This window comes from Chrysochloris asiatica, unplaced genomic scaffold (genome assembly GCF_000296735.1).
Source record: "Chrysochloris asiatica unplaced genomic scaffold, ChrAsi1.0 scaffold00129, whole genome shotgun sequence".
In the NCBI taxonomy this organism is placed as follows: domain Eukaryota; kingdom Metazoa; phylum Chordata; class Mammalia; order Afrosoricida; family Chrysochloridae; genus Chrysochloris; species Chrysochloris asiatica.
Window position 1 is genome coordinate 8278435 of NW_006408647.1, and position 9062 is coordinate 8287496.

Below are 9062 nucleotides of genomic sequence, written 5' to 3' on the forward strand. Positions count from 1 at the left end.
ATGGGAGAGAGTAACGTCTATCATAATTATAATTGGTTTAGAAATACAGTTCCCCTCAAAAAGATTATCGCAAATGAACATGACAGTAAGATATGGTCACTCTATGATGCAGGTCCCAGAAGTATTAGATGTACTCTAATATTTATTCCCACCCTGAGTGGAACCACAGATATATTTTATGGCAAATTTTGTTTTTGACTGGATGGGGTTACTGGATTATAGCTTTACAGTATCCAGTTATTGGGACCATCTTGAGTTCTGTGATATATTCTGAAAACTTTTAGACCATCTACAATAGGATGATGTTCATATTTTGGGAGCTTCTCTCTAAGGATTGTTGGCCCAGAGTTTTGCTGAATAAACTCACAAGTCACCAGAGTGCACTGCCTCATCCTTTGTAATTTCTTCAACGATAGCTTGATCTTTAACCAAATGTGAACTGCAAACAGCTTTTGACTGATGCCAGCATTTATGCTGCAAAAACAGTGCTTGGACATTTTTCATCTGGCCAGGTGGATCCCATGATATTTTATGCTATTGACTTCATGGTGGACAGGCTGGAAAGTTTGGGTCCAAGTGAACTGTCTTCAAGACTGACCCATAATTGTCAAAATTCCTATGTGGGGCCTCATAAAATTTTGGACATCCTGTTAACCATTATGGATAAATGACCAGGAATACTTTCAATGGAGGCTAAAGAATAAATGTAGCCTAACGCCCCAAGAAGTCACCTTCTAAAAGAGGAGGCAATTTCCTCTACTTGTGAAATATAGAAGTAAATCTTTATGTACAGATACATTTGCTGTGATTCCACAGCACCAAATATGCAGCCACTGATCTGTCCATGGTCAGTGTTGAGGAACTCAAAGTGCGGGAGAGCAACCTTAGCCTCAGTGAGGAAGAGCAGTAGTTCTGGCTTTTGTGAAGTGATCAGCTGACCCAGCGTGTTCTCCTGTTCTTATACAGCCAGTGACAAAAGTACTGCAGCCTGCCTCTGTTGGGGTTGTCGGACTTCACCTTTGGTCGCTGTGGTGAGAAAGTGGGACTGGTTGCCATCTTCTAGACAGAGGCAGTTTTCCCAAGTCAGAGCAATGGTTCCCACTTAAGGTTTTTTTTTTAGCTTTTGAATTTGAAGACATACTTTTGAAGTCCTCCCATTTTATGAACTGTGAACCTTTTGCTACCAAAAGTTTTCCCCACTGTGCTCTTAAGTGAATGTAAATTTCTGAAATATGAGATTTTTTATGGGTTTTTCTCTTTCTGTCTGTGTTACTTGCTATCCATGCTGCACATCTAGACTGTGTCTGAGAAGGATGCTTATGATTTGACACTTTCTGAGTGATGACTATTATCAGGGTGGCCAGGCTCCTGCAAATAAACTATTTCTCATTTATAGTTAAGCAAATTGTTTTGGGTTTTAAATGTTGTCTTTCTACACATTACAGTCTTTTTCAAATAAAGGTTTAATTTCAAAACTAAAAAACAAACGAATTCTATCAGCGTCATTTCCATCATGAAGCCCGTATTTTCCAATCATCGAATCTTCTTATTTGTTTACAACTTTCACCTCCCAATCACCAGCATCCATTTCACATCTCAATTATTCATGCATCTTGATTGCATGGTTGATCAATTCAGACTGTAAAAATTAGTAAAAAAATTAATTTCCTTGTCTTTGACTTTAGTGGTTCATGTGTAAATTTGAAAAATAATTATATTAATTGTTCTGTCTTGGTATTACCTATCAATTGCAGTGTTCCACTTCAGGGTAAGCCTTTAAGTATTTTTTTTGACAATGAATATGTTGGCATTTTTCTGGAATTTGTCATTCCACTAATGGTACATCATGTTATTCCTGATTCAAAATGAGCAGTACCTGACTATTTCAGCTCACAGATGTCTAGTATATTTATTTATCTGTTTTCCATTTCATTTTGACAATATTTCCAAGTTTCCTAGAGTCATATTTTATACATTCTGTCTTTGATCACTAATGGATATTTGCATCTGTTTCTTCTCATTTTGAGTCATGCCACATTAGCAAATGTAAGTCAAGAAAGCTTACTCCATCCATGTCATTTATGTTAACTATAATTTGAGGCCTGTTGTGGCTTTGTAGGTTAAGCACTGAACTGCTAACCACAAAGTTGGCAATTCAAACCTATCAGCTGCTCCTCAGAAACCATACTCAGGGTCTATGAGTCTGAATTGACTGGATGGCACATAACACCAACAAAATAATTTGAGGAGGCAGCTCTTCTCCTGTCATATTTTGAGTGATTTCCAATTTGAATGGCTCATCTTTCAGCACTGTATCAAACAATGTTCTGCTGCTATTTATATGGTTTTCAATGGCCAATTTTTTCAGAAGATTTTCAAGTCCTGCTTCATAGTTACTCTGGAAGCTCTGCTGAAGTCTGTTCACAATGATTGGCCTTACTCGTATTTGAAATATTGGTGATATAGCTTCCAATGTCACAACAGCTTGCAAGCCACCATAGTATAACAAATTGATAGATAAATGGTAGGAAAAACAAATAGGCAAATGACTTTGTGGTACCTTGAATTTACTTAATATAGCTTTTTAAATTCCCACCAAATAATTCAGTTGTTGTTGTTGAGTGCCGTCGAGTCAGTTCCAGTCCACAGCGACCCTGTATAGGGTTTCCGAGGAGGAGCTTGAACCACTGACTTTGCAGTTCAAATGACTTTGCAGTCTGGCACATTAACCCACAGCGCCACACCTGAACTCCAAATAATTGGGTTTTGTTGTTGTTAAGTCATCAAGTTAATTCTGACACATAGTGATCCTGCAAATAGGGTGCACAAGATTCAAACACTAGGATTGGTTAGTTTTGCCATTCATAAGGCTTAAAAGGAGCCATTTCAGAAGCAGAAACAGAGAATTCCAAGACCATGAAGAAAGAATAGCATGAGTGGAGTGTGAGACTCCTACTTAGAAAAGCAGTGAAGTGTCAGAGCAGAGGCAGCAGTAGGCTTCTAGGTCTGTGGGATGAGCTCAAACCCTAATGAGATACCACTTCATGAACCCACTAGGATGAGTATATGCAAAGCAAACAAAATCAAACAAAAAATGGAAAAAGTTTTATCAATTTGTGGAGAAATTGGAACTCCTAATTGTGTGAATATAAAGTGATTCCACAGCTGTGAAAAGTTTAGCTGCTTCATCAAAATGTTAAGCTTAGAATTACCATGTTGCTTTTATTGTTAAGTGCTACTGAGTAAGTTCCGACTCATGGAGACCCTGTATAAGATTTCTGAGGAGCAGTTGGGGGTTTGAATTTCCGAACCTGAAGGTCACACTGACCTTGAAGTCCAGCACATTATCCTGCAGCACCATACCAGGATGCCATATAACCTATTTACTCTGCAATTTCACTCCTAGGTATAAACCATAAAGATACTAAACAAGTACTCAAATACTTACACATGAATATTCATTGTAGCATAGTTTCTTATAACCAAAAGTTGGAAACAATTCAAATATCTATCAAAGATGAATGGCTTAGACAAAATGTGGCCTGTGCATTCAATGAAATTGTATTTAATTTCAAAAAGAAAAGAAACACTGATATATACTACAACATGGTGAACCTCCAAAGTATGCTGAATGAAAGAAGCCAGGCACAAAAGATAACATATTTATGATTCTATTTATATGAAATATCTAGAGTTGATAATGCCATAGAAACAGAAAGCAGGTTGGTGGTTGCTAGGGACAAAGAAAATTGTGAGTAACCGCTTAATGATTATGGGGTTTATTTTAGAATAATTTTTTTGGAGCTAGATAAAAGTGGTATTTGCATGACATTGTGATTATACTAAATGCCACAATAAAATTGTTAATTTTTAAGTTATGTTAATTTCATGTCAATTCGGAAAAAATGTAACTCATATATCAATTGCATAGCTTGTATTTTAAAATGTCAAATTTGATTTTTTTTTCTTGGCTTTAATTTGATTCAACTATTTTATTTTTTATGTGAGAGAATAAGAATTTATTGTAATTAATTAATTCTTTCTTGGTTGTTTGTAAGTACTTTTCCAATGATTTAGATTGATTTTAATCAAGAACTTACTTCATATTAACATTTTTTTGACAAAAATTTATTTATATAAATCATACACATGAGTTGAAATATTTCGTTTAAACTTATCTTTTAGTTGCTGAATGTTTTAAAAGTTTTATCTAGAAAATTCTATCAGGAAACTTATATATGACTTTGGGGACATAAGTGTTGCCCACTAGAGGGCTCTCAGTTTTTTTCTATGATTTTTCTTTTTAGAGAAATGAAATTATTTTAATAATTTATATGGCTTATACATAACTCCTGAGGGACAGTTGGTAGTTTTGAACTGCCGACCTTGAGGTTATTTTGCAGCCTCAAAAACCCTGTGCAGGGTCACTATGAGTTGGAATAGACTCCATGGTACTGAGCAACAATAATACATAACTAGGCAAATCAAACAAATACAGTTTATGATTGTATATAGATTACCCTGAATTGTACATTTAAAACAGGCTTGTTATTGTTGAGGTGAAAATAAAGCATATTTTATATATTCACATATTTATAATGTTTTCTATATTCCTCTATAAAATTCTCTGTGAATGGAGAATTGTAGAGTAAGTAATTATTTGAACAAAGGGAAAATGAAACAAATTCTGTCTTTTAAAATTTATAGGGCATAACCTCCAGAATAACAAGTATACAGTAATTTTTATTGTCAGTCTCCATCAAAAGATGTGCTATGTTTAGAAAAGAAGCTGGCTAGAATTTGTATGTTGCCTTATAGCCAAATAAAATGATATAATTTAAGTGTTATAAATAGGTATGCCTAATCAAAATACTCTATCATTAATTCTTAGAAGAAGAGAAAGTCTAGCCATGTAATGTATTTTGAAGAATTTCCTAAAGGAATTCTCATTCTCTCCTACTTTCCACTGTTGAGAACCACCATACTAAGAAGAAATTACACAGGGAAAAACTAATTGCTACATGAAGACAAGAAGAATGCAGCTTCTTGGACTGAACTTGAGGATAAATAAGAGTTCAACAGACAGATAAAGGGTGGGAAGAACAATCTAAGCAAAGTGAACAAAACTTTAAAAGCCACTGAGTTCTGATATTAAAAACAAAATTTTAAAAACAATCACCAAAGATAAACACATAGTGTATTCAGAGAACAATGTGTAACCCAGAGTGCCTGAAGCACTGATTAAGCCAAAGAGAATGGTAAGAGATAAACTGGAGAATAAGTTTGGGATTGAATTTTTTTCTTAACATAGAAAAATCAGTTGGATTCCTCTATAGTAACAATGGCAGTGCTGAAAAGAACGTTAAGAAAGCAACACCATTTACAATAGCCACCGAAAGGATGAAATACCTAAGAATAAATGTAACCAGACCTATAAAAAGAAAACTACAAAACACTACTACAAGAAACCAAAAGAGACTTACAAAAATGGAAAATTATACCATGCTACTGGATAGGAAGACTTAACATTATGAAAATGTCAATATTGTCCAAAGCAATCTACACATATAATGCAATCCCAATCCAGATTCCAACAACATTCTTCAAAGAGATGGAAAAAACAATGAAAATTTTTAATATGGAAAGGACAGAGACACAGGATAAGCAAATTACTGATTAAAAGAAAAATAAAGTTGGAAGCCTCTATTCCTGATTTCAAAATTTACTACACAGCTACAGTGGTCAAAACAGCTTGGTACTGGTATAATGAAAGATACATAGATCAATGGAACAGAATTGAGAATCCAGAAATTAATCCATCCAAATATAGGCAACTGATTTTCAACAAAGTGCCTAAATATATTACATGGAGAGGAGATAGTCTCTTCAACAGATGGTGCTGGCAGCACTGGAAAGTGATATGCAAAATATTGAAACAAGACCTTTATCTAATGCTATTTACAAAAAATAACTCAGCATGTATTAAAGACCTAAATGTGAATCCCAGATATATAAAGGCCATCAATGAAAAAATAGGGACAAATGTTAGGGCTCTAATACAGGGCACACACAGACTATCAAACATTTTGAAAATTACACAAACAAAGGTAGACAAAATAAATGATTGGGATATACTAAAAATTAAAAACTTATGTACATCAAAAGACTTCACCAAAAGAGTAAAATGGGAGCCCAAACAATGGGAAAAAAATCTTTTGCAATGACGCATGAGATAAAGGACTCATTTCTAATATATTATAGGAGATTACAACACCTCTACAAGAAAAAGGCAAATAACCCAATTAAAAAATGGGGACAGGACATGAACAGAAACTCCTCTAAGGAGGAGATCTAGGCAGCCAACAAACATATGAAGAAATGTTCATGATCGCTAGCCGTTAGAGAGATGCAAATCAAAACAACAATAAGATATCATCTCACACCAGCAATAACAGCAAAGATCAAAAAGTAGAGGACAATAAATGCTGGCGAAGATGTGGAGAGACTGGGAACCTCCTACATTGCTAGTGGAATGGCAAAATGATCCAACCACTCTGGGAAACAATATGGTGCTTCCTCAGGAAGTTGGAAATAGAAATATCTTATGATCTAGCAATTCATATACTTGGTATTTAACCACATGAAATGTGAGCCATAACATAAGTAGATATATGCACACCAATATTCATAGCAGCACTATTTATAATAACAAAAAAAATGGAGACAGCCTAAATACTCATCAATGGAAGAATGAATAAACAAACTGTAATACATACACACAATGGAACATTCTTCTACCTTAAAGAAAAACTAGGAAGCTGCAAACCACCGCATAACATGGATGAACCTTGAGGACATTATGATGAGTGAAATTAGTCAGTCACAAAAGGAGAAATACTGTATAGGAGCATTACTGTAAAAGATTAAGAAAAGTACCCACAATAAAGGGTGAAAAATGATTTCCTGGTTACCATGGTTATGGGGAAGGGTGAGGTGAGGGAGGAGAAGGTGGAGCAGATGGTAGGGAATAGACACAGGATAGTTTGGGTGCTGGGGGAGGGGCAATACACAAGAAGGGGAAAGGGAATGGAAGAACAAGGCAGATGGGAAGATAGTTAGGCAATTTTGCATGGGATAAGTGGGACAGAGATAAATAATGATGTATGCAAAACCTTGGAACAACAAGGTTCTGAGAAACATGGATTGAGGTATGGTTTGAATGGGTAAAAGAGGGAAAATAATATTAAGATGCTTGACTGTCTTTTGACTCTTGGTTTCCCTTACCTACTATTACAAAATAGACACTTGAGGGGAAGCAAAAGGAAAAGCCAGAAACATCACCTGAGAAAGCTTCTAAGTCCATCTTCAGCCTATAACTGATTGGAATACCTAAAATGGGGCTAGAACTTGCCCAGTGAAGGAGGCTTCCTGCAGAACCTTTCCATTGCATAAGACCATAGGTGGTACCTGATCCCCATCCAGAATCTTCTGAGGTGGGAATTTTTCACTTGAAAAGACAAGCAGACCAGCGTGGAGCTGCTAGAACAGAAGATACTTCTTGAAAGGAAAACCAACAGGAAAATTAAAAAATAGCAATGGCAGTCTGATTGACTACTACAAGAACAAGCAAGATGTTCTCCCAGGAGTCATCAAGGCAAGTGGTTGGGTCCCCTCAGGGCAAATCCCCTTCCAATACTGAGACTCAAGGGGAATACCCGAGCAGGCATGTGGTCTTGCTGGTGACCATGTTGGTCACTGATAAGGAGAAGTGGGGGAAAAACAGCAACGAAATTTTGAGCTAAGATCAACCACGTTAAATAGACTCCTGTGACTCCAGGTTGAGACTTGTTTGGCCAGCAGTATGGCAAGACCTGGGGACTCCTGGGCCCAGAGACATGCAAATGGCCACAAAGGACTGGAGTGGAAATTGAGATGTCCAGTTGATATGAAAAGAGGGAGATACACAAGAACACCCATACTTGTAGATAGTAACCACTTGACATGGCTTCAATGACTGGATGATCAGAACTTGACTAAAAGAAAAAAGAAGAGGAAAAAAAGAGTAATCCACTACAATTTGATGAACTCGACCTATACTTATGGATGTAGTAGCTCAAAAGAGGGATCAAATCTTTACAGCGAGGATCATTCCCAACCTCTCAGTGCAAAGGTTTGACAGGGATGGAAAACTTAGACATTGGCTACTCAAAAGGTGGGGGTACAAGGGCAAAAAGTGACTGGCTTACAAACTTTCATGAAGGAGCCTAGTTCCAGAGGGTTCAAGGGAAGGTAGAATCTCCACTGAGTGGTTTCCAACCTGTATGGACAGGGCTGATGAAAGGAGATGGGGCTTGGACTCTTGTGGTTCAATAGTGAATAATTGCTATCAGAACTGACTGTGAATGTTGGAAATGTAAAGGTAGATGTTTTGAAACAAAAGAAGGGGAGTGGTTGATTTTGCAGTCCAGGAGCAGAGGGACCTGGGACCATCAGAGAAGAAGAGCGGAGTGTAGGACCCTATCCAGAGAAGCAGTGATGCCACAGATGGAGGCAGAGATGATGACGTGGAATGATGGAGCAGCTGCAGACTCTGGGCTCAAGGAGGAAGAGAGGCTGTGTGCTGACAGCTGGGGGGGCAGACTTGCAGGGTGTACCCTTTGGTTGTTTGAGGAAGTATGGAGGGGATTGTAATCATTACATTGAAATGAAATATGATAGGATGAAGTAAAGCTAGTATTCTCCCATGTAAAGTATCACTTAATTCACAGTAAAATATTTTTTTAAAGAGAATTAATAGTGTCCAGTTATGACCAATTAGAATATGTCTTTTCATGAAGAAAGTATGCCATTGTGATCAACTAAACACCAGGTAACTAACTAGTTGCCCTGACATAATGAGAATTCAGACTTGATTTGCTGCTGCCTATATAGATTTGCTATGAGTTGTATTTATGGCAAAAAAAAAAGTTTGACTTTAACTCATTATATTTTCAGAGTAATTCTGCAGTGAAAATTCTATTATTTTGCCAAGTGTGCACAACCAATGATCAGAAATCCAGAAT

At 36.6% G+C, this 9062-nt stretch overlaps 1 pseudogene; it reads left to right on the forward strand.

The window, feature by feature from the left end:
* On the forward strand, positions 1–910 carry LOC102813581 (annotated as a pseudogene).
* The last annotated feature ends 8152 nt before the right edge of the window (positions 911–9062 follow it).